Below are 24,298 nucleotides of genomic sequence, written 5' to 3'. Positions count from 1 at the left end.
CTCTCACCTTCAAAATAACATAGAACATTTAGGAAATCAAAAGTAAATGATAAAATAATAGAAGAAAACAGTGTGTCATAAAAACAACCCTCACCGTGGCTGCCTTCTTGTCTTCTCCACCTCGGCTGCTCTCTATCCCATTTTTCTAACCTCGAAGCTCTCTCGCAATTCCTGCATCACCTTTTTGGTTTTTGCAGTCTCCCTTTTTAGCTCCTCCATCTTCTAGTATTTTTCAATGTTCAATGATTTATGCATGTTGCAGAGCCATTTGTAAAGACCCTCCTTTTTGGATCTCTGATCTTCAAGGTCCTTTTGCATCTATTCTAGCTCCTTGTCCACCATGTCCCCATCATTTCTCACTTCTTCGAGCCTATCTCAAAGCTCCTTCATGCGCTTCTTTGCTTCTTCTCTTCAATGCCTTTCCATGTCAACCAATTTCGTGGAGCTTGCTCTTGCGCCTGAAAGGCTCTCGCTTGCGCCTCCTATACCTTGGGTTTTGCACCTATCTTGAGACTGTTCTCAAGTTGAATTGCCTTTGCTGCATCGGTGGCTTTCTCTTGTAGAAAAGTCACCTTCTAAGACATTTGCTTCTCGTATTGCTTAAAAATCCCTTCATCTCCTTCATCTTCATCTCCTTCACTTTTTGCTCACTCTGTGCAATAGCAGCATCAGAATCCCTTAGCAACTTCTACTCTAGTTTAGAAATCTCGTAGGGCGATTGACTACTTTTCATAACTATCAAAAGCCACGGCAAGCTTGTGCAAACATCTATCATGATCTTCTTGTAGGGTATTGTAGCTTGCTCTTTAGACTTCCAACACTGTTTCATAAAAACAACCCTCACCATGGCTGCTGCAAATTTCTCCACCGCGGTGGCTGGAACTTGCTCCACCATGGTGGTTGCTCTCTGCATCCTTCCTAGTCTAGGGAGTTCCCTCGTTGTCTTCCCTACCATGGCTTCTCTCTGCCCCATCCTTCTTGGCCTCAGAGCTCTCTTGGAGTTCTTGCATCACCTTTCTGGTTTCTGCATTCTCCCTTTTCAGCTCCTCAATCATCTGGTTTTTTTCAATGTAAAGACCCTCCTTTTTGGCTCTCTGATCTTCAAGGTCCTTTTGCATCTCTTCTAGCTCCTTGTCCCCATGTGCCCATAATTTCTCACTTCTTCAAGCCTATCTCAAAGCTCCTTCATGCACTTCTCTTCTTCTGCTCTTCTATGCCTTTCCATGTCAACCACTTTTGTGGCGGCCTCAACTTGCTCTTGTGCCTACATGGCCCTCGCTTGTGCCTCCTCTACCTTGGCTTCTACACCTTCCTTGAGGCTTTTCTCAAGTTGTGCTACCTTTGCTGCATTGGTGGCTTTCTCTTGTAGAAAAGTCACTTTCTAAGACATCTGCTTCTCGTATTGCTCCAAAATCCCTTTGAGGGTGCATGCCATCAGGTGCATTGCAACTCTAGTGGACTGAGATGACAATTGGGATTTTCCATCCATGCAATTCTTTAGGTTGGTTAACATGCTCTTGGAGATCGCCCTTGAGAAAGATACATCACATCCTTTCACTTGCTCTACTGCTGCTTGAACTTGCCAGAACTTGTAGGTTCCTCTCGTATCAGGAAAGAAGTGAATTGACTTCTTCAATACATCTTGGAGGTCTGATGGCAAGCTTGAAATCTTGACTCCACCATCTTTACTAATCTGAGCATTGGGGCATACATCTAGAATATCCTGTCTCTTTCACTCTTTCTCAAAAAAGTGTGCTTGCATATTGCCTCCACAAATTCCTAAATCCTTTTTAATCACTCTTTTATTGATGGTAATCTTGTGACCTTGACAGACTAGTTGCCCCTCCTTCACATTCATGTCTTGCACCATCTTGATGAAGTTTTGGAGAGCATCCAAATTGGGATTTTGAATAGTGAGAGAGGAATTCCCATATGTTACAATTTTAGGATGAGGGGCTCTGGCACCATGCTGCAAAGGGGTAGGAAAGATTGTGTGACGAGCTCCCGGACTATGCAAGGTCCATTACGAGAGGGGCTCGGGGGGGTCACTCATCATATGTAACCCTATCACGTGAGTTCAACATAAGGATATTTTTTATTTCTAAAATTTACAGAAATAAATATACATAAGGGACTATTTAAAATAGTTTTGGAAAAAAATTACAGATTTGTATAGAAAAGGGGTACATTTTATTAATGAAAAAATTTACAGATAAGGGATTTTAAATATAGGCCTTGAACGCACGTGATATAGAGGGTTTATACATAGTGACCCCCCCCGAGGAGAGGGGATACAAGTTGTAGGAAGAGCGCAAGGAAGAAAAAATTCGTCAAGAGGGATAGAAGATGAAACAGTGAAGGAAATGGAATAGTGGAGGCCTGAGATTACAAGGGAGAATGAAACATTCGAGAGGGATATAAGAGGAAACGGTTAAGAGAATGGAATAGCTAACCTCACTATCCAAGTGAGAGCCATCACGGTGGTTGGCCCGAATTTTGAATAATTTAAGGTGGTAGTACTGACTTGCATGGTAATGAATGATTAGAAGTGGTGGCATCTAAGATTCCCAGCCATGTCTGTGATGGCATCTAAGATCCACTAGGTTGTCAGCGAAAATGTATGCTATGTGTACTCACCCACCCTAGAACCATGTTATTCTTGTGAGCCTAACAATGAGGCCACATATGGAATCATTACTTTACCAACAACTCATGCTATCGATGCAGGGAAGGAATTATTTGCAAACTATGACTTTGAATTTAAAAAATTTGTCACTCATTTTCTCAAGAGGGATCATTTCCTACAATTCATCCATGCTATAAAGAGGAGACCAATGCTTGCAACAATGTTGTCATAGAAAACTATTCTAATGTGATATCAAAAGGCATGAATTGTGAGTGTATTTGAATTTATTTTAAACACCCATCACAATTATGTAGCCCAACAAAGATTTTATTTGGCCACGCAGTGTAGTTTTCACTCACATGCAACAGTAAGTCCAATACTTTTATGCATTAACTTCATAAGATGTGCACGATTTCTCAATACATTGTGGAAAGATAGTGATCATTGTATTGCTTTAGTTTATGTTTTGTATCTTCTATATGAGAAAAATCTATATTGGGGAATTTGGGAATTCTAAAGTGGGACTTGGGAGATTCCCAAATTCTGCAATACAGTGTTTTTTTTGTTCTTGCATTGATTTAAGCATACTCTGATCAATCATTGCTAATAGATTTGTGTTTGTTTTTTCTACATTTTACAATAATGCCATGAAAAGGTGCAAGAAAGAGGGTTCTAAAACTAGAGAGTGAAAGCATGTTTGGGTGGTACACTATTATGGTCTATTAGGACATCTAAATGTCCACTATTAAGGCATTTCCAATGGTATTCATAAAATTCTAAAGGCTCTTATACCACTAGTTAAACTACAAAGATCTTAAAAGCACATCATGGTTTCCATTTTTGTTCAATTGTCACATAATCGCATGAATAATAGTGGTGTCCGAGACACCACTAATTGTACCACCTTAGCATGCATAGACCCTAGACCTAATCTTAAGGAGCCAAATGTTCATCGTCATGCTGAGGAAAGGGGGAAGCAAGTTGTTGTTGGCTCAACAAGTGTTCAACCTCCTAATATCCTGGTAAATGAGGAGAAAGAAATGTCTAAGGAATATTTAGACACAAGGGTTGGGCATTCAGGTGAAGCAAAAGAAGAGGATGAATTGCTGAGATGGACATGGAGATAATAAGTGGTGATTGGGAAGACAAGACTTCTGGGTTTGATGAATGTCCTAGGATCCCCCTTTGCATGTTGATTCCTTGTGCTTCAATTAGGGGCTTGCATGAAAGAGTGCTTTCCAGTATGACGATTCACAACAAGACAAAGCACCCAGAGACGCGCGCATAGACGCGTTTCATGAACTAAATAAAAAACTTACGGGCATGTCTATTTGCGCGTCTGGAGACCCGCGTCTAATTGCGCATCTATATATCAGACTTACGCGCGTATAGACGCGCACAAAGACACATACATAGATGCGCTTATAAACGCTTTTATAGACACACGTATAGACGCAAGTCGAACAGACAGACTCGAATATAAACGTGTTTTTAAATGCACTGATAGATGCGCTTTTTTTTTTTTTAAATTTTACAGAATACTATGTATGTTGTGTATGCTATATAGTTACAAGAATCCCATATCCACATTCTGTAATTCAATTCTTATCGCCAACCGCATTTTAATTACAATTCCAAATAAAATATTACAACTCCAAAACGCAATAAAATTGAAAGCTCAAAAAGTGCTTGTATATACATATAGCACGAAGCTAAGCCACGTCATGTGGCTTCAAGTACAAAAAACAAGGAAGCTAAGCCATGTCATGTGGCTTCAAGTACAAAAAATAAGAGGAGTCTATATACAAGAGGCACGAAGCCAAGCCAGTGGCTTTAAGTATAAAAAAGAATAGTAGCACTACTTCTATGACTAATCCTCGCTGCCTTCCACGCTCCCTTCTGCGCTCCCTTCTGTGCTCCCTTCTGTGCCTCCTTCCTCGTCTTCCTCGTCGTCTTGTGCATGGGCCTGTAAACAAGGGACAACATATATCAATGTATGAAAAATCAAATCTTTACTTATAATTTTGGCATTATTTAATTACTTTCAAATACCTGGGGGGCCTGACCAGTAGCTCAGGTATACTGCTCCTCAGTAATCAACCCGTCATCATAGAAGTGCCTCCATGTATCTCCTCTGCGATGGTGGTGGTGGTAGGCTGTCTCCACTGGAGTAGGGTATCTGCCCACGATCTCAAGCTGCATGACTACGATACACTTTGTGGAGGGATTAGTACAAAGAAACAACCAACCTCCTAATAAATTACATAAGCAATATAATTTGAGATCGATACTTACAAATTGGGCCTCCCATGATTCAACACCCCCTGCTCCAAAATGCATGCTTCCATATTCCTCCATCTGGATCCTCCATGCCTCCACGTGCTGCAGACTAGGCTCCTCCCTTGCTGACTTCATTGCCTTCTTCCACTCACGTTTGTGAGCGGTGTGGGGCGGTCCCCTTGGTGGTTGACCTGCCTCAAGCCTGGCAAGCTCCGCTAGTGCCTGCCTCTTAAGCGAAGATCTTTTATTGCTAAGTATCGTAACAATCTTTGACTTCCCCCATTTATCTGTGAACTAGCGATTGGGAGGGTTAGGATACCTAGAGCGAACAGTAGCAAGGGTCTCATCAGCCAACCTCTTTGGGTGGTCTTTATAGTGGATAAAGCAATCTCTGTAATTGTTAGCAATTACAGAGCGCATGAAGGCCATGATCTCCTTCCCCCGCACATCCATCAAGATGCCTCCTGTCTGAGTGATGTCATAATAAATCATACCATCACCCAGAGGCACGTCTAAATCATCTGAATCATCCTCCTCCTCACTGCCACATGGCCCAAAGCACTGTGCCATGCATCCGCCACCGCTCTCCTTGCTACTACGCCTGCTACCTTGTTGTGTCGAGCTCGTACGCTAGCCACTCGTAGCTGGGGACTGCATGGGACTACGTCGCTGACCACTCGTAGCTGGAGAACTGAGTCTCGACGGCTGGGGAGTACATCGACGGCTCGCCGAGATAGAAGGACCTCCTGACGGCATGGGAGAAGGAGCATAAGACGGGATGGCAGAAGGGGCATAGGACGGCATGGGGGAAGGGGCATAAGACGGTACGAGGGAAGGGGCATAAGACGGCTGTGCTGACTCCGCTGGGGTGATCTCAGGCAGTGTGGGGTGGCTCGGAGTCTGTAGTGCCGACTCATGAGGAGTGTTAAGGGTACCCGTCATATATCCATATAACTCTGTAGGACTAGGAGGGTGCCCTAAAAGATTATATAAGTCCTTCCAAATCGATTCCCGCGGATCAGGTGAGCTAGAAGCACTTCCTGGCCACATGTTGAACTGGAAAAAAGGAAACAAATCTATTACTTTGGGAGCTGAGAAGAAAAGGGAAGAAAAAAGAGGCTCTGTCAGAGCGCGTCTATAGACCCGTCTGATTTGCACATCTATAGACGCGTCTAACCGAGCGTTTAACAGTGCGTTTAATAGTCCGTCTAATAGTGCGTTTAATAGTGCATCTAACAGTGCGTTTAAAAGCACGTCTAACAGTGCGTTTAAAAGTGCGTTTAACAGGGCGTCTGTGTGAGCGTCTACAGACGCGTCTGTGTGTGTCTGCATCCCAAAGGAGTACTTTGTCCTTGTGGAATCTATATGAATCCCTTAGCTGTTAGATTTGGTTCAATAGCAATTAAAGGGGGATTCCTATGTATTGACTCTATTTAGGTGTCAATTTATGTTTAATTAAGGTCAATCCCCTCAATGATAATGATCTTGTAAAAGTCAACCTCCTTTTCATCCCCCCTCTTGTAAACAATTTTTGAGAGAGTTTGGAGGGTACTAAACATAACATGGAAACCTATACATTCAAATGAAGAGAGTATGTATTGAACTCTAGGATAAAAAATACCAGAGAAGATTTCAACTCTTTTATGTGGTTAATCTTGCACAAGATTGCTTGGATGAACAAAGAGGAGAGGCAATCAATTAAGAATATGGAAAGGGAAGGGATGCCCTAGTCATAAAGAAGACACCTTCCATTTTTTTGCTCCATATCCTAATGCCATAAGGGTTGGAAACTAGACAATACAAATGCACTTAGGAGAGCCAATAAATTGGAAGCCCATTCTTTTAGGGATGTAGAGTCAAGCATGAAGTGTGGGTAAAAGTCAGAGCACATGCAATATAATACATATGGGCTTCCAGAAATAATATGTAGTTTAGAAATGTTCTCTTTAATTCCCAGGAGGATTATGTGATCTGGTTTCCTAGGAATGGTAGCTCATTTAGTAGGCTATTTGGAAGGTATCTTTATTTCTATGAGCTATAATCACGCCTACTAGTCAAACATCTTGCTCTCATATGACACTATAATAGGCTCAAAAGTAGTTGGAGTAGGGCATTTTGAATTTCAACCAAGTTGTGATTAGTTACACAAAAAGAGGGAAGATCATGACAAGATCTTTGGCTAGTGTAAGATTTCTCAAGAAAATCTATAGACTGAAGGGTAACAGTCCCTTAAGTTGCTTTCATGTCGAAGATGAAGGACTATGACTTTTTGTGCTTTGAGGTTTAATTACAAAAGACACTTTTACGCTGGTCACTTTTACACTAGACATAAATATATGCAAACATATTTTACCCCCCCCCTCCCGAAAAAAAAACATTAATTATGCAATTCACTAGCAATATTCCTCTATGCACATGCCTCTCTAAGTAGATATCAATTATAAATAATGAATTACAATGAGATTACAATAGGCCTTGCTATGACACATGTGGACCTCTTTGTTCATACTTAAATAAAATTAGGATCAAGTATAGCAAGCTTCTAGATATATACCTTTAAGAAGAAGTGCTTATCAAAGTAAAGGAAGCGATTGATTGTTATTTTTATTACTTTATAATATATTAATGCTCAATATTTTTAAGAGCATGTAGGTGAAGTAAGTAGATATAATTGTGTTGAAGGCACTAAGTTAAAAACATGCTTATAGAAATAGTGATAAGCCTTCCCTCACTCCATGCTACAAAGGAAGTATTATTGAAATCTTTGTAGTTTTGCAAGATTTGATTATTTTAGCTATTGTCTATGTATATATCACCTTTAGTTGGATGACATTAGGTAAAGTGATTAACTAGGTAGACTTTGAAAAATATTCTTTACTAGGATTATGTTACTAAATATTTCTTGTATGCCTAGAGCACATATTCTTGTTTCAAAAGTAATTTTGATTAATATATGAAAAAAGAAATTAATTTTTAAATAAAAAAAGATCTTGCATAATGGATAATTTATGAATTAGAAAATTACCTTCTTATCAAAAAACTTTGAAAAATGATATATACTAGTTATAATTCATGGGATACTAGATCAACCAAAACAAGTAGCGGAGTATGTTTATGTGAAAAAGGAGTGGTAGATAACTTATAATTTTCTCATAGTTTTTAAAATATATACTTTATTAGTAGATAAAAAGCATTGTGTGTCTTAGTGAAGAACCATATGTTTCTAGATTCAATGTTTTTAGTATAGACTTCAAATTTCTTAAAGAAATTGTAAATGTGAAAATATTAGATACTACCATACCAAAGGTTATGAGCATATTAATTTATTAAGTTTTATTCTGCACAAAAATTAGCATTGTTGAAAGTAGTTCAAGAAGGAAGTAATTGACATTTTTATTTTTATTTTTTTATAATATAGTAATTTTCAACGTTTTAAGAGCACATAGGTGAGGGAACTAGCTACAATTGTTTGGGTTCAAAATAGGTTTATAGAAATCATAATAGGCCTTCCCTCAATCCATGCTAGAAAGGAAACATTGATGAAATCTTTGTAATTTTACAAGATTTCATTTGTTTGACTATTGTTTTTATGAATATTGGCTATTGCCTATGGCTGGATGACATTAAGTAAAGTGATTAATTGGCTAGAACTTGAATATATTATTTTGTAATACATCGACAAGATTGCATTATCTCTATGCCTAGGGCATCGAATCTTTTCTCAAAAGTAAATTTGATCAATCTATGAGAAACTCAATTCATTTTCAAATTGTAAATGATCTTGCATGATAGATAAATTATGTGAATAAAATAAGATCCTATCAAAAAACTCTAAAGAAAGGTAGAGAACAACATTCCATGGGATGCTAGATAAACCAAAATAGGTAGTGGACTATTGTTATGTGAGAAATTCTTTGAAGAGGAGTGGTAGAATAAAATTTATTATTTTCTCATAGTTTTCAAAATATGAACTGGATCACATCTAAATTCAACATTTGTAATACAATCTTCACATTTCTTGAAGTAATTGTAAATGTGCAAATATTAAATACTACCTTGTCAAAGATTGTGAACATATTACTTTCTTAAAGTTCATTTTGCATAAAAATTAGCATTAGTTGAAAGTAATCTTATATGTCCATAGATGTAGTATAGAAGGTTGTCCAGACAATCTTTGCTACTAAGTACGAATATAATAGTTCAAAGGATTAACATATGTATTTCATTTTGGAAGTTTTTTTAAAAGTATCTCATCAAACAAAGGAGTATTTAAATTGATTTCCATGCATGAATATTTGTTAAATTTTATAGTCCAACTATCCATCCTAGATGTATGGAAGCCTTTAAAAAATTGATATCCATGCATTAAGACTAGTTACATTTATTAGTCAAAGTCTCCATCCTAAATTCCATGCAAATGGTATCTCTGGTTTTGATTCAAATGGATCCAGAATAACTTGTAATTAATCTCACTCTTTATAATAGAAACATGTGTGAAATTTCAAATCAAAAAATTGGTACTCATATAAAAACTACAAATGGTATGTCTAATGCCTCACATGATCTGATTTATTAAAGGCGTTCTTATTTTGTGTTATTTAAAATTCATGAAAGAATATTTTTTGACATTATTCATCACGTTTTTTAATTTTATTTATAATTTCACAAAGATAATAACGTATTTTATTTTATTTATAATTTCACAAGAAGAAGAAGGTATAACCTTCTTTAGTGTGCTTGTGAGCTAGCTACTCACAATGCCCACCAACCCTTTGTGAAGGAGCACATAGGCTAGGTGGATTACAAGGCCATAAGGTAATTTAATTGAAACCATGTGATCCATGACTATACTAGGCAAATAGGCAATAGACAAATTGTAGAACAACAATCTTCTGCCAATAATGTTGCATGTAGGGGCACTTTCTGCACACATTATCATGATATAATCCACTGTAAGTGAAGAGTTATGAATTGGAATAAATATTTAAGAAATCAAACCCATATCAATGAATTGAATAAAAATATATGCACAATAAAGAAAGCCTTCCCACTCTAAAAAGATCATTAGTAACAACTAGCAAATATAGATACCTTTTAAAGAAACATAATTCTTGGTGATTACCTTAATGGACACTACTAAAGATTACATAAATTTTATAAGAAGAAAAATTATGAGATGAAATCACAAGTTACACACTTTTGTGTATACCTTTCAAATTAAAGCTAGTCCATTAGTTGTTGATGCTTCATCTGACACCAATGATTGCTTATGATTTAGTGGACCAGTGCACACTAATAGAAGGCAAGTTTCACTACAACATTCGTTACTATTGGCACAAATAGCACCGATGGCTTTGCATGTAGGAATGGATTCTGTAACAATGCCACAATATGTATCATAATCAATAAGGTTAGTGATGCCAAAAGCTTTTAGGTAATCAAATCATCATACCTGTGAATGTAGCAAGGTCGTTGGTCATTAATGGTTTCTTTGATGCTAAGGGCTGCTCATGCTTAGTGGAAGAGCACACACTAGTAAAAGGCAGCTCTCACTACAACATTCATGGTTGCTTGCACAAATGGCGCCAATGGCTTTGCATGCAAGGGCTGATTCTGTAACAATGACAATTGGGCTCAAGTGAGTAATACTTTTATTGGTGGAAATTATCATAATTCTCTAATGATGTCAAGGACTCATCATGCTTAATTGGAAGAGCACATAGGAAACTTAGGGATCAAATTTTACCATAGCCAATGCTAGTTCATTCTTGTTAATGCAACCTTTGATACCAATGACTCCTCATGCTTAAGAAGGATAGAACACAATAATAAAAGACAATTTTCACTATAGCATTCATGGCTAGCCACACAAATAGCACCGATGGATTTTCATGTCATGGTCAATTCTATTTCAATGCCATGAAGATTCATAATGATCATTAAAACACTATACATAGATGACTATGACTTCTCACAAAAAAAACATTGATGAGGAATGCTTTTACGGGATAAAATTTTACCTGTTAGTGCTAGTCCATTGCTTAATGATGCAATGGTTGATGCCAATGATTGATCATTCTTAAGAGGAAGAGCACACATTAATGACATTCAATTTTCACAACAACATTCATGGCTAGTCGCACAAATAGTACCAATGGATTTGCATGTAGCGGTTGAATATGTATGAAGATAATTAACAATATACATATATACTATCATTGTAAATAGATGGCTATTGCTCCTAGAAACATCACCTATACAGGAAAATTTCATGGGATCTACCTTTACCTGTCAATGCTAGTCCATCACTTGTTGATGCAACCTTTGATACCAATGACTTCTCACGCTTAAGAGGAAGAGCACACACTAATAAGAGACAATTGTCGCTACAACATTCATGGCTAGCTGCACAAATAGCACCGATGGCTTTACATGTAGTGGTCACTTCTCCTTCTGCTTGAATGCCACAAAGATGAACGATGATCATTGTCACTATACATAGATGGCTATCATTGTACAATCATGACTATCACTACTCACGCAAAACAACATTGATGATGGAAATCTTTTAGCCATCAAATTCTACCTGCCAGTGCTAGTCCATTGTTTGTTGATGAAACCTTTGATGCCAATGACTCCTCACGCTTAAGAGGAAGAGCACACACTAATAAGAGACAGTTTTCACTGCAACATTCATGGCTAGATGCACATATAGCACCGATGGCTTTGCATGTAGCGGTTGATTCTGCTTCAATATCACAAATACACATGAAGATCATTAACACTATACATATATACTATCATTGTAAATAGATAGCTATTGCTCATAGAAACAACACCTATACGGGAAAGTTTTATGGGATCTAACGTTACCTGTCAATGCTATTCCATTGTTTGTTGACGTAACCTTTGATACCAATGACTTCTCATGCTTAAGAGGAAGAGCACACACTAATAAGAGACAATTGTCACTACAACATTCCTGGCTAGCTGCACAAATAGCACCGATGGCTTTACATGTAGTGGCCACTTTTGCTTTTACTTCTACTTCAATGCCACAAACATGCATGAGGATCATTAGCACTATACATAGATGGCTAGCATTGTACAATCATGACTATGACTACTCACACAAAACAACATTGATGATGAAAGTTTTTTAGACATCAAATTTTACCTGTTAGTGCTAGTCCATTGCTTGTTGATGAAACCTTTGATGCCAATGACTCCTCACGCTTAAGAGGAAGAGCACACACTAATAAGAGACAGTTTTCACTACAACATTCATGGCTAGATGCACATATAGCACCGATGGCTTTGCATCTAGCGGTTGATTCTGCTTCAATATCACAAATACACATGAAGATCATTAATACTTTACATATATACTATCACTGTAAATAGATGGCTATTGCTCATAGAAACAACACCTATATGGTAAAGTTTTATGGGATCTAACTGTACCTGTCAATGCTATTCCATTGCTTCTTGATGCAACCTTTGATACCAATGACTTCTCATGCTTAAGAGGAAGAGCACACACTAATAAGAGACAACTGTCACTACAACATTCATGGCTAGCTGCACAGATAGCACCGATGGCTTTACATGTAGTGGCCATTTCTGCTTCTACTTCAATGCCACAAACATGCATGCAGATCATTAGCACTATACATAGGTAGCTAGCATTGTACAATCATGATTATCACTACTCACACAAAACAACATTGATGGAAAACTTTAGACATCAAATTTTACCTGTTAGTGCTAGTCCATTGCTTGTTGATGAAACCTTTGATGCCAATGACTCCTCACGCTTAAGAGGAAGAGCACACACTAATAAGAGACAGTTTTCACTACAACATTCATGGCTGGACGCACATATAGCACCGATGGCTTTGCATCTAGCGGTTGATCCTGCTTCAATATCACAAATACACATGAAGATCATTAATACTTTACATATATACTATGATTGTAAATAGATGGCTATTGCTCATAGAAAGATCACCTATATGGGAAAGTTTTATGGGATCTAACTTTACCTGTCAATGCTATTCCATTGCTTGTTGATGCAACCTTTGACACCAATGACTTCTCATGCTTAAGAGGAGGAGCACACACTAATAAGAGACAATTGTCACTACAACATTCATGGCTAGCTACACAAATAGCACCGATGGCTTTACATGTAGTGGCCACTTCTGCTTTTGCTTTAATGCCACAAACATGCATGAGGATCATTAGCACTATACATAGATGGCTAGCATTGCACAATCATGATTATCACTACTCACACAAAAAAACATTGATGATGAAAGTTTTTTAGACATCAAATTTTACCTATTAGTGCTAGTCCATTGCTTGTTGATGAAACCTTTGATGCCAATGACTCCTCACGCTTAAGAGGAAGAGCACACACTAATAAGAGACAGTTTTCACTGCAACATTCATGGCTAGATGCACATATAGCACCGATGGCTTTGCATCTAGCAGTGGATTCTGCTTCAATATCACAAATAGACATGAAGATCATTAATACTATACATATATACTATCACTGTAAATAGATGGCTATTGCTCATAGAAACAACACCTATATGGGAAAGTTTTATGGGATCTAACTTCACCTGTCAATGCTATTCCATTGCTTGTTGATGCAACCTTTGATACCAATGACTTCTCATTCTTAAGAGGAAGAGCACACACTAATAAGAGACAATTGTCACTACAACATTCATGGCTAGCTGCACAAATAGCACCGATGGCTTTACATGTAGTGCCCACTTTTGCTTTTACTTCTGCTTCAATGCCACAAACATGCATGAGGATCATTAGCACTATACATAGATGGCTAGCATTGTACAATCATGATTATCACTACTCACACAAAACAACATTGATGATGAAAGTTTTATAGACATCAAATTTCACGTGTTAGTGCTAGTTCATTGCTTGTTGATGAAACCTTTGATGCCAATGACTCCTCATGCTTAAGTGGAAGAGCACACACTAATAAGAGACAATTTTCAGTGCAACATTCATGGCTAGATGCACATATAGCACCGATGGCTTTGCATGTAGCAATAGATTCTGCTTCAAATGCCACTGTCACATATGCATGGGGATGATTAGCACTACACAAAGGTCATCAATATCATAGCTAACTTAAACGCCAAAGAAGAGGGATGTCTTTAAAGGATCAAATTTTAACCATGAGTGCTAGTCCATTTCTTGCTGAGGCAACGTTTGATGCCAATGATTGCTCGTGTTTAAGAGGAAGAGCACACACTAATAAGAGGCAATTTTCACGACAACATTCATCGGTAGCCGCACAAATAGCACCGATGAAAGGAAGCCGATTAAGGAGCTAAAGAACAGAGCGGAGTACCGATGGCCATGAGAACTTCACCTTTCAAATTGGACGGCTAAAGATACATGAGGATCATTAACACTCTCAAGAACAGAGCTAAATAGAGAACAGGAAGCCGATGAGGATCACTAACACTCTATGCAGATGACTACAACCGTAACCAAAAGTTGACGGAGCGAAGATACATGAGCATCCTTTGACACTCTACATTAGATGACTATCGCTGTAAGCAAAGTTGACGGAATCCCTATGGCGCTAAGAATTTCACCTTTAAAAGGAAGTGCCGGGAGGAGGTGATCGCTGCTGGATTCCGTTAATATGGGGGCTGCCATTGCTGCATGCCAATCCACAAAGTTCAATATCAGCCGCAATAGAATTACAAGGAAAGCTTTCATTCGTAATACGCAAAAGAAGCGACTCGGTTGGATGAGCAGGGCTTTTCCGACCAGCAGTTGAGGCGCCATGCATGAAGGGTAACCCTCCGCGAGAGGCAGAAGCGGACGGGAGAGGCAAGCACATGCACAGCAGCAGCGCCCAAGCGAGGAAGGCGACGACGTCGAGGGTGGAAGCGCTGGTCTTCATGGTGCTGCAGGAGACCACGAAGAAGATTTTGAGATCCTGAAATGCCAGAGCCAGGCATCTGCTTAAATAGAAAGATATGCTGACGAGCAACCCGTTGATCGATCACATTGATCAACAAGAGCAACCCGTTTCCTTTCCTCTGAGCAACCCGTGATCCTCTCCTCTGAGCAAAGGTGACAGACAGGGGTGATACGTTCTCGAGTCGGTGCTGGATGCGTTTTGCCTCGATTCTAGCTAGGTCCTATCGCGGATGCCTTTTGCCTTGTGTTGCCCGCGCAAAATGCACCCAAATACGGGTTGCTTGAGTTGGCGGTCTCCCTGGCGCTCATAGAGACCTCCCACTGCCCATTGTCATCATGAGTACTCCTTTCTAGGAATTGTCAAGGGGGCGCACTGTTAATCAACCTGGAAAGTGATGCGAGAGGAAACCGTGATCCTCGTCTCTCGCATTTCCTCTCCACCCAAAACCAGTCTAATTTTTACGCAGTGCCATGGTTTAAGCTTAGAGTCCTTTTCTTCTAGTCTTTTATCTCCTGAACATAACTACCCTTTTCACGAACATTTCTCTTGTGAACAAATGAGACAGATGGTCATACAGTGAGAGGCTAGTCTCTGGTTTGAAAATGAGGAAAGTGACACTACAGCTTAATGCGCGGCCGAAGAGCAAAAACTGGTGCTTATAAATGTGTACATATAGAAATAAATTAGTAAATCAAACAAAAAAATGTATATAAAGAAGAATGAAGTTAGAAACTTTGAATTGATAAGAAGTTGGTGTGTATTATAGATCCAAAACAAATAAACCACGTATTGGTCCCAAAGATATATTGATAACTCATTGACATGGATTATCGACTCCACATTGAGAGTGATCCTCAATCTTTCATAAAGTAACAATATTCCCAGCTTAGCATTCCATACCAACATTAATTGTTGTTTGTATTGTTAATTGAAATGTAGACAAAGTACTTGATATGCCATAGTGGCCGGTGTGATCAAATCACATTTGTCCTTGGAATGAAAACTCTTCTACACACATGGGTGCCGATCATTACTTCAAGTTCTCTTCTATTAAAATTGTTGCATATCAATTTGGAGCCCTTGATAAATTTTCTATAGCATTTACTTATGAGGTGGAAATGAATCTCTGAATTTTATGGTGCAAATGAACTCACGTGGAAACTTTTCATCTAGTGTTGGCACCTTTTTTTGAACGATACTTTGAAGAGGATTTTTATAACTTTCTTCAAGTCCATTAGTCTTCATGGTTCACCCACTATTGCATGTTAAGCATTGGTATTTGTGATCCTTTAAAGTGCATATCCTTCAGAAAAAATCCAAAATAGCCAAAATGACTTTCCAATGGTGGCGTTTCGTATACACTAAAATCTGATCAACATTATCTAAGATATGTCTGAAATTGCTATGAATGATGTATCAACTAATGCATTAGATTCCTAGGCTGAAAAGGATGTGGCTAGGAGAAGAGGCTTCTGCTCATGATCGCTCGCTCAAGTGGTGCAAAACCCTCTCTATGCTTTTTGAATTTGTTGCTGACTAATCGCATAAGAGTTCGCATGATGCAAGATCGAAGGAGTCTCTAGCCTCACGTGCGTTGGATGAGATCTGAGGTGATGTCTAATGTCCACCTCACTCTCTATTTCATGCTATATGATGACCTAGATCGATGAGGTGAGAACTAGTACTTGCCCAACACTTCCTACTTCAAATGCAAGAATAAGGCCCCTATTTCCTCTAGCCAATGTTCCTTCCCTTCTCATCTCCATGCCAGCAAAGCTGTGCAAGAGAAATCATCTCTCACATGCAAGAACTATGCCATGAAAAACCTATCTTCACAGCAAGGTCACCCCAATTATGAAAGAATCCTCAAGACAAGCTAGTATTTCTTCAAGGAACCAAATGGCAAGAAATGACCGCCATCTATGCTGAGTTCTTGGCATAGATTAGAACCTTGTTAGGAATTTTCAATGTAGGGGAATATTCTCCTAGAAAAGAATAGTATATGTTAGACTAGGTATGGAAACAAGGTGAATGGTAATAAATCATTCATAGTTCCTACTCAAGATCTAAAACAATAAAAATAGTGAAAAAGAAGAGGAAGTGGATGTGCAACATGGAAAAGAGGGCAGAGATTGCAAGAGCTAATGAATTGAATCTATAAGAGAGAGTGAGAGGGAGGGAGGGAGAGAGATTGTTTGAGGGGGGGTTCCTACCACTTTTGAAAGTATTACCAAAGGCCTAAGGCCACTGGTGACTATTGAGAGGAAGAGAAAGAGGAGAGAGATGCACACAAGAGTTGGATTTAGAGGAGGAGAAAGAGGAGAGAGACTGACACAAGAGTTGCTCCTAAGAAAGTGATTCTATTCATAGATCAGAGGCATATATATAGTTGAGGACTAGGCTGAGTTAGGGCAAGCTATATATAGCTCTAACACTGCCACTCAAACTAGGCTCTCTAACTACGGATGAAAAAAGGGAAAAACCCAAGCCACTATATATATCTATGTGAAAATGTATATACAAAGGATGGCCATATGCCAATTTGAATGATACAATGCAAATTGCATGTGGATAGTACAAGGGCATAAGACAAGCACTTGTCCATAGTACAGTGCAACTTAGTATAGGCATTTGTTTGGTGCATGATACAGTGCAAAGTATGTGTGAAAAATAGAAAAATCTTCCTGGAAATCTCAACTTGTTTGACATAGTGATGATGCATAATCAAGGCTTGAGATCTTCAAGTTCAATGTTTGAGCTCTTCATCTCAATAGTAGAGCTTGTTGTCTCTAAGTTCATTCTGGTAAAACCTCCTCAAACCTTTATAATCATGCCTTCATGTTTTGCACAATTCATCCACATAAAATGACCAATTTCATGAAGTGTATATGAACATAACAAATATTCAAGTGTCCATTTCTATTGTACCAAGGATGAATGTATGAGAAAATTGCTTCGGTCAGTCCAAAGATGAGTATGGAGGGGTGATTTGAGATGTCCACAAAGCTAGGGTTGAAATGTCTCTTGGGTAGTGTAAGAAAGCCGTAGCAACACAATAGGAAGGCCCATAAAGTTTCTACAAGTTGAGAACCAATAATTCAAAAACACAACGAGCATTCCGCCATCCAGAAGTATTGAACAATTGAGCATCCCAAAAGCACCAAACAATTGGGCAGCCGAAAGTAGCGAACAACCGGAAATACAAACAATTGGGCATCCCAGAAGTACCAAACAATTGGGTAGCCGGAACTACCGAACAACTAAAGATACAACGACAATAAGCCAGGCACATATGACAAGAGGCAAGCTTGTGTGGATTAGACATAGGTTACATAATCATAGTGGGAATGAAATAACGACCTCTTCGCATCCAAAAGTACCAAACAACTGGGAAGACGAGCATCTGAGATTATAAAGAACATCCAGAACTAACCAAGAAAATGGGCATCCGAGAACAATGATCATGTCCAAACAAGTACTCAATAGTAATGAATATGTGCCATGTCCAAACGAGTACTTAATAAATAATCCATATGTGCCATGTCCAAACAAGTACTCAAGAAGTAATCCATATGTGTTCATTCGAAAGACGTTGAACCTTGCCACGTGCAAATGGGTACACAATATGACCATGTCCAAAAGAGTATTCAATAAGTAATCCATATGTGTCCATTGTGAAAGCTAGATAAATATGTGTCACATCCTAATGAGGACTTATTAATAATCCATGTACCACGTCGAGATGAGTAAATATGTGTCACATCCAAACGGGGAGTCAGTATAATAATCCATGTACCACGTTCAGACGAGTACTCAAGTAGTTAGCCATATGCCACGTCCAAATGAGTACTCAAGCAATCAACCATATGTGTTCATAAATATTGTCACCTAAAAGATGTTGAACTTTGTCACGTTAAAACGAGTATGCAATAAGTAATCCATAGATGCCACGGAAAAATGAGTACTCAATAAGTTAGCCATAGATGTTCATCGTGAAAGACATATAAGTATACCTCACCACATAAAGGGCGAAATAAAAGTATGCCTTGCTTGAACCAATAAGTAAATACATACCATAAGTCATCAATAAGTTAATCAACAAAGAAGGAACAAATCGTTGGTCTAGCAAGACCTTGCATGCACTCGTAAATATAGATGAGTATGAAAAACAAAGTAGATGTACTCATCCTATAGGTATCGAATGTGCATTTAGTCCGTTGGATTGTATCTAGGCATCTGTGCAAACCTGCATGTACTCGGAGAAACAACTGAGTGTGATGAAAGAGAACATATGAGCTCACCTTGGAAGTAAACGAGTGCCTTGAAAACAACAACAAAACATGTGAGAAGTACCTTCGCATATGTGAAGTAGCGTACCCAAGAAGTAATGATAGCAAAGCTAAATAGAAAAGAAACATTGAAAGAAAACATGTTAGAATATTAACTACGTAAAACATTCGACAAGTCCTTTTCTTTCATAGGATGGACCAACTTATGAAAGTGAAGCTTGAATATGAGCAAGTCAAGCAATATGTTAGCATATAAGAGAGAAAGAAACATTAGATTGACATTTTCTTTTGCATATCAAGTACACCTACATGATATTTAGCATACTCCAGATCAAATACAATGGATGGCCTATAGGCATGCTTAATTAACAAAGATGAAAGAGAACCTGCTTTCAAAATCATAACATAATCGAAAGTAACTCTCACCTTCAAAATAACATAGAACATTTAGGAAATCAAAAGTAAATGATAAAATAATAGAAGAAAATAGTGTGTCATAAAAACAATCCTCACCGTGGCTGCCTTGTTGTCTTCTCCATCTCGGTTGCTCTCTATCCCATTTTTCTAACCTCGAAGCTCTCTCGCGATTCCTGCATCACCTTTTTGGTTTTTGCATTCTCCCTTTTTAGCTCCTCCATCTTCTAGTCTTTTTTAATGTTCAATGATTTATGCATGTTGCAGAGCCATTTGTAAAGACCCTCCTTTTTGGATCTCTGATCTTCAAGGTCCTTTTGCATCTATTCTAGCTCCTTGTCCACCATGTCCCCATCATTTCTCACTTCTTCGAGCCTATCTCAAGTCTCCTTCATGTGCTTCTTTGCTTCTTCTCTTCTATGCCTTTCCATGTCAACCAATTTCGTGGAGCTTGCTCTTGCGCCTGAAAGGCCCTCCCTTCCGCCTCCTATACCTTGGCTTTTGCACCTATCTTGAGACTTTTCTCAAGTTGCATTGCCTTTGCTGCATCGGTGGCTTTCTCTTGTAGAAAAGTCACCTTCTAAGACATTTGCTTCTCGTATTGCTTAAAAATCCCTTCATCTCCTTCATCTTCATCTCCTCCACTTTTTGCTCACTCTGTGCAATAGCAGCATCAGAATCCCTCAGCAACTTCTACTCTAGTTTAGAAATCTCGTAGGGCGATTGACTACTTTTCATAACTATCAAAAGCCACGGCAAGCTTGTGCAAACATCTATCATGATCTTCTTGTAGGGTATTGTAGCTTGCTCTTTAGACTTCCAACACTGTTTCATAAAAACAACCCTCACCATGGCTGCTACAAATTTCTCCACTGCGGTGGCTGGAGCTTGCTCCACCATGGTGGTTGCTCTTTGCATCCTTCCTAGTCTAGGGAGTTGCCTCGTTGTCTTCCCCACCGTGGCTTCTCTCTGCCCCATCCTTCTTGGCCTCAAAGCTCTCTTGCAGTTCTTGCATCACCTTTCTGGTTTCTGCATTCTCCCTTTTCAGCTCCTCAATCATCTGGTTTTTTTCAATGTAAAGACCCTCCTTTTCGGCTCTCTGATCTTCAAGGTCCTTTCGCATCTCTTCTAGCTCCTTGTCCCCATGTCCCCATAATTTCTCACTTCTTCAAGCCTATCTCAAAGCTCCTTCATGCACTTCTCTTCTTTTGCTCTTCTATGCCTTTCCATGTCAACCACTTTTGTGGTGGCCTCAACTTGCTCTTATGCCTACATGGCCCTCGCTTGTGCCTCCTCTACCTTGGCTTCTACATCTTCCCTGAGGCTTTTCTCAAGTTGTGCTACATTGGTGGCTTTCTCTTGTAGAAAAGTCACTTTCTAAGACATCTGCTTCTCGTATTGCTCCAAAATCCCTTTGAGGGTGCATGCCATCAGGTGCATTGCAACTCTAGTGGACTGAGATGACAATTGGGATTTTCCATCCATGCAATTCTTTAGGTTGGTTAACACGCTCTTGGAGATCGCCCTTGAGAAAGATACATCACATCCTTTCACTTGCTCTACTGCTGCTTGAACTTGCCAGAACTTGTAGGTTCCTCTCGTATCAGGAAAGAAGTGAATTGACTTCTTTAATACATCTTGGAGGTCTGATGGCAAGCTTGAAATCTTGACTCCACCATCTTTACTAATCTGAGCATTGGGGCATACATCTAGAATATCCTGTCTCTTTCACTCTTTCTCAAAAAAGTGTGCTTGCATATTGCCTCCACAAATTCCTAAATCCTTTTTAATCACTCTTTTATTGATGGTAATCTTGTGACCTTGACAGACTAGTTGCCCCTCCTTCACATTCATGTCCTGCACCATCTTGATAAAGTTTTGGAGAGCATCCAAATTGGGATTTTGAATAGTGAGAGAGGAATTCCCATATGTTACAATTTTAGGATGAGGGGCTCTGGCACTATGCTGCAAAGGGGTAGGAAAGATTGTGTGACGAGCTCTCGGACTGTGCAAGGTCCATTATGAGAGGGGATAGAAGTTGTAGGAAGAGTGCAAGGAAGAAAAAATTGGTCAAGAGGGATAGAAGATGAAACAGTGAAGGAAATGGAATAGTGGAGGCCTGAGATTACAAGGGAGAACGAAACATTAACGGTTAAGGGAATGGAATAGCTGACCTCACTATCCAGGTGAGAGACATCATGGTGGTTGGCCCGAATTTTGAATAATTCAAGGTGGTAGTACTGACTTGCATGGTAATGAATGATTAGAAGTGGTGGCATCTAAGATTCCTAGCCATGTCTGTGATGGCATCTAAGATCCACTAGAATGTCAGTGAAAATGTATGCTATGTGTACTCACCCACCCTAGAACCATGTTATTCTTGTGAGCCTAACAATGAGGCCACATATGGAATCATTACTTTACCAACAACTCATGCTATCGATGCAGGGGAGGAATTATTTGCAAACTATGACTTTTAATTTAAAAAATTTGTCACTCATTTTCTCAAGAGGGATCATTTCCTACAATTCATCCATGTTATAAAGAGGAGACCAATGCTTGCAACAATGTTGTCATAGAAAACTATTCTAATGTGATATCAAAAGGCATGAATTGTGAGTGTATTTGAATTTATTTTAAACACCCATCACAATTATGCAGCCCAGCAAAGATTTTATTTGGCCACGCAGTGTAGTTTTCACTCACATGCAACAGTAAGTCCAATACTTTTCTGCATTAACTTCACAAGATGTGCACAATTTCTCAATACATTGTGGAAAGATAGTGATCGTTGTATTGCTTTAGTTTATGTTTTGTATCTTCTATATGAGAAAAATCTATATTGGGGAATTTGGGAATTCTAAAGTGGGACTTGGGAGATTCCCAAATTCTGCAATACAGTGTTTTTTTTGTTCTTGCATTGATTTAAGCATACTCTGATCAATCATTGCTGATAGATTTGTGTTTGTTTTTTCTACATGTTACAATAATGCCATGAAAAGGTTCAAGAAAGAGGGTTCTAAAACTAGAGGGTGAAAGCATGTTTAGGTGGTACACTATTATGGTCTATTAGGACATCTAAATGTCCACTATTAAGGCATTTGCAATGGTATTCATAAAATTCTAAAGGCTCTTATACCACTAGTTAAACTACAAAGATCTTAAAAGCACATCATCTGTTTCCATTTTTGTTCAATTGTCACATAATCGCATGAATAATAGTGGTGTCCGAGACACCAGTAATTGTACCACCTTAACATGCATAGACCCTAGACCTAATCTTAAGGAGCCAAATGTTCATCGTCATGCTGAGGAAAGGGGGAAGCAAGTTGTTGTTGGCTCAAGTCTCGCTCAAGTGTTCAACCTCCTAATATCCTGGTAAATGAGGAGAAAGAAATGTCTAAGGAATATTTAGACACAAGGGTTGGGCATTCAGGTGAAGCAAAAGAAGAGGATGAATTGCTGAGATGGACATGGAGATAATAAGTGGTGATTGGGAAGACAAGACCTCTTGGGTTTGATGAATGTCCTAGGATCCCCGTTTGCATGTTGATTCCTTATGCTTCAATTAAGGGCTTGCATGAAAGAGTGCTTTCCAATATGACGATTACTTTCCTGAGCTGGGGGCATTGATTGCATCCTTGTGCAAGTGTGATGGAGATGAGAGTCTTGTTACAAGTGCAATTGTGAATACATGGTCACAAGTATGGAAGGAGGTGGATAGTGAATTTGAGGAGGAGGTTGCAAGAAATAGCAAGTGGAAATTTATGTCTAAGAAGATGTTCTATGTATGTGAGAGAAATCATAGGACAACTATGCATGGATGGAGCTAATTGTTGCTAAGGCTTATATGGAGACAAGGTCTAGACACATAAGAGTGATGTGCACATTGATAGATTGCATCTAATTATTATGGCAAGAACCAATGCGGTGGTCTCTCTAAGCCAACCTTCAATTTTAATGATCTGCATGGGTGCGTGCCCAGTGATAAGTGGCAAAGTTGCACCAAAAGGCTACATGATAATAAGTGATCAGGTGGCGTAGGCTAGAGAATGCACTGCACAAAGCAATGTAGAGATGCCATGTGTCGAGCTACGTGGCGTTTTGATCAAATAGATTACGTCTCATTATTACGCCAGTGCACCTTCATGATTGGGAAAATTTTCAACGAGAGCACGGGTTCGCACAAAATTCAAATATTCACCTAGAAGCGCATCGCATTGTAGCCTCAAAATGGCCCTGAAAATAGTTTCGCGATTGGCTACACCCAAGCTAACATTGACCCTCTTGCATTGATTTAAGTATACTCTGATGAATCATTGCTGATAGATTTGTGTTCATTTTTTCTATACATGTTGCAGTAATGCCACGAAAAGGTTCAAGCAAGAGGGTTCTAAAACTAGACCTAATCTTAAGGAGCCAGATGTTCATCCTCATGTTGAGGAAAGGGGGAACCAAGTTATGGGCTCAAGTATCGCTCAAGTGTTCAACTTCCTAATATCCTAGTAAATGAGGAGAAAGAAGTGTCTAAGGAACATTCAGACACAAGGGTTGGGCATTCAGGTGCAACAAAAGAAGATGAGGATGAGTTTGTTGAGATGGACATGGAGATAATGATGAAAGTCCTAGGATCCCCCTTTGCATGTTGATTCCTTATGCTTGGATTAGGGGCTTGCATGAAAAAGTGCTTTTCAGTATGAGGGTTACTTGCCT

General features: G+C 39.0%; 2 long non-coding RNA genes across 2 annotated transcripts; both read right to left on the bottom strand.

Annotated features, from left to right (window-relative positions):
• Window positions 1-9,592: 9,592 nt before the first annotated feature.
• Window positions 9,593-10,422, bottom strand: LOC147885576 (uncharacterized). Its single transcript, XR_015543494.1, has 3 exons — window positions 10,359-10,422; window positions 10,116-10,279; window positions 9,593-9,829 (listed from the first exon to the last, which is right to left on the bottom strand). It is a non-coding gene; the product is annotated as an uncharacterized LOC147885576 (long non-coding RNA).
• Window positions 10,423-10,437: 15 nt separating this feature from the next.
• Window positions 10,438-11,852, bottom strand: LOC147885575 (uncharacterized). Its single transcript, XR_015543493.1, has 4 exons — window positions 11,780-11,852; window positions 11,493-11,651; window positions 11,195-11,359; window positions 10,438-10,519 (listed from the first exon to the last, which is right to left on the bottom strand). It is a non-coding gene; the product is annotated as an uncharacterized LOC147885575 (long non-coding RNA).
• Between the last annotated feature and the right edge of the window lie 12,446 nt (window positions 11,853-24,298).

Source organism: Dipteris shenzhenensis, chromosome 25 (genome assembly GCF_047967505.1).
Source record: "Dipteris shenzhenensis isolate YYH24624 ecotype China chromosome 25, Dip_SZ_1.0, whole genome shotgun sequence".
Taxonomy (NCBI): Eukaryota; Viridiplantae; Streptophyta; class Polypodiopsida; order Gleicheniales; family Dipteridaceae; genus Dipteris; species Dipteris shenzhenensis.
The sequence above is the reverse complement of the archived record's forward strand: the minus strand, read 5'-3'. Positions and strand labels throughout refer to the sequence as shown.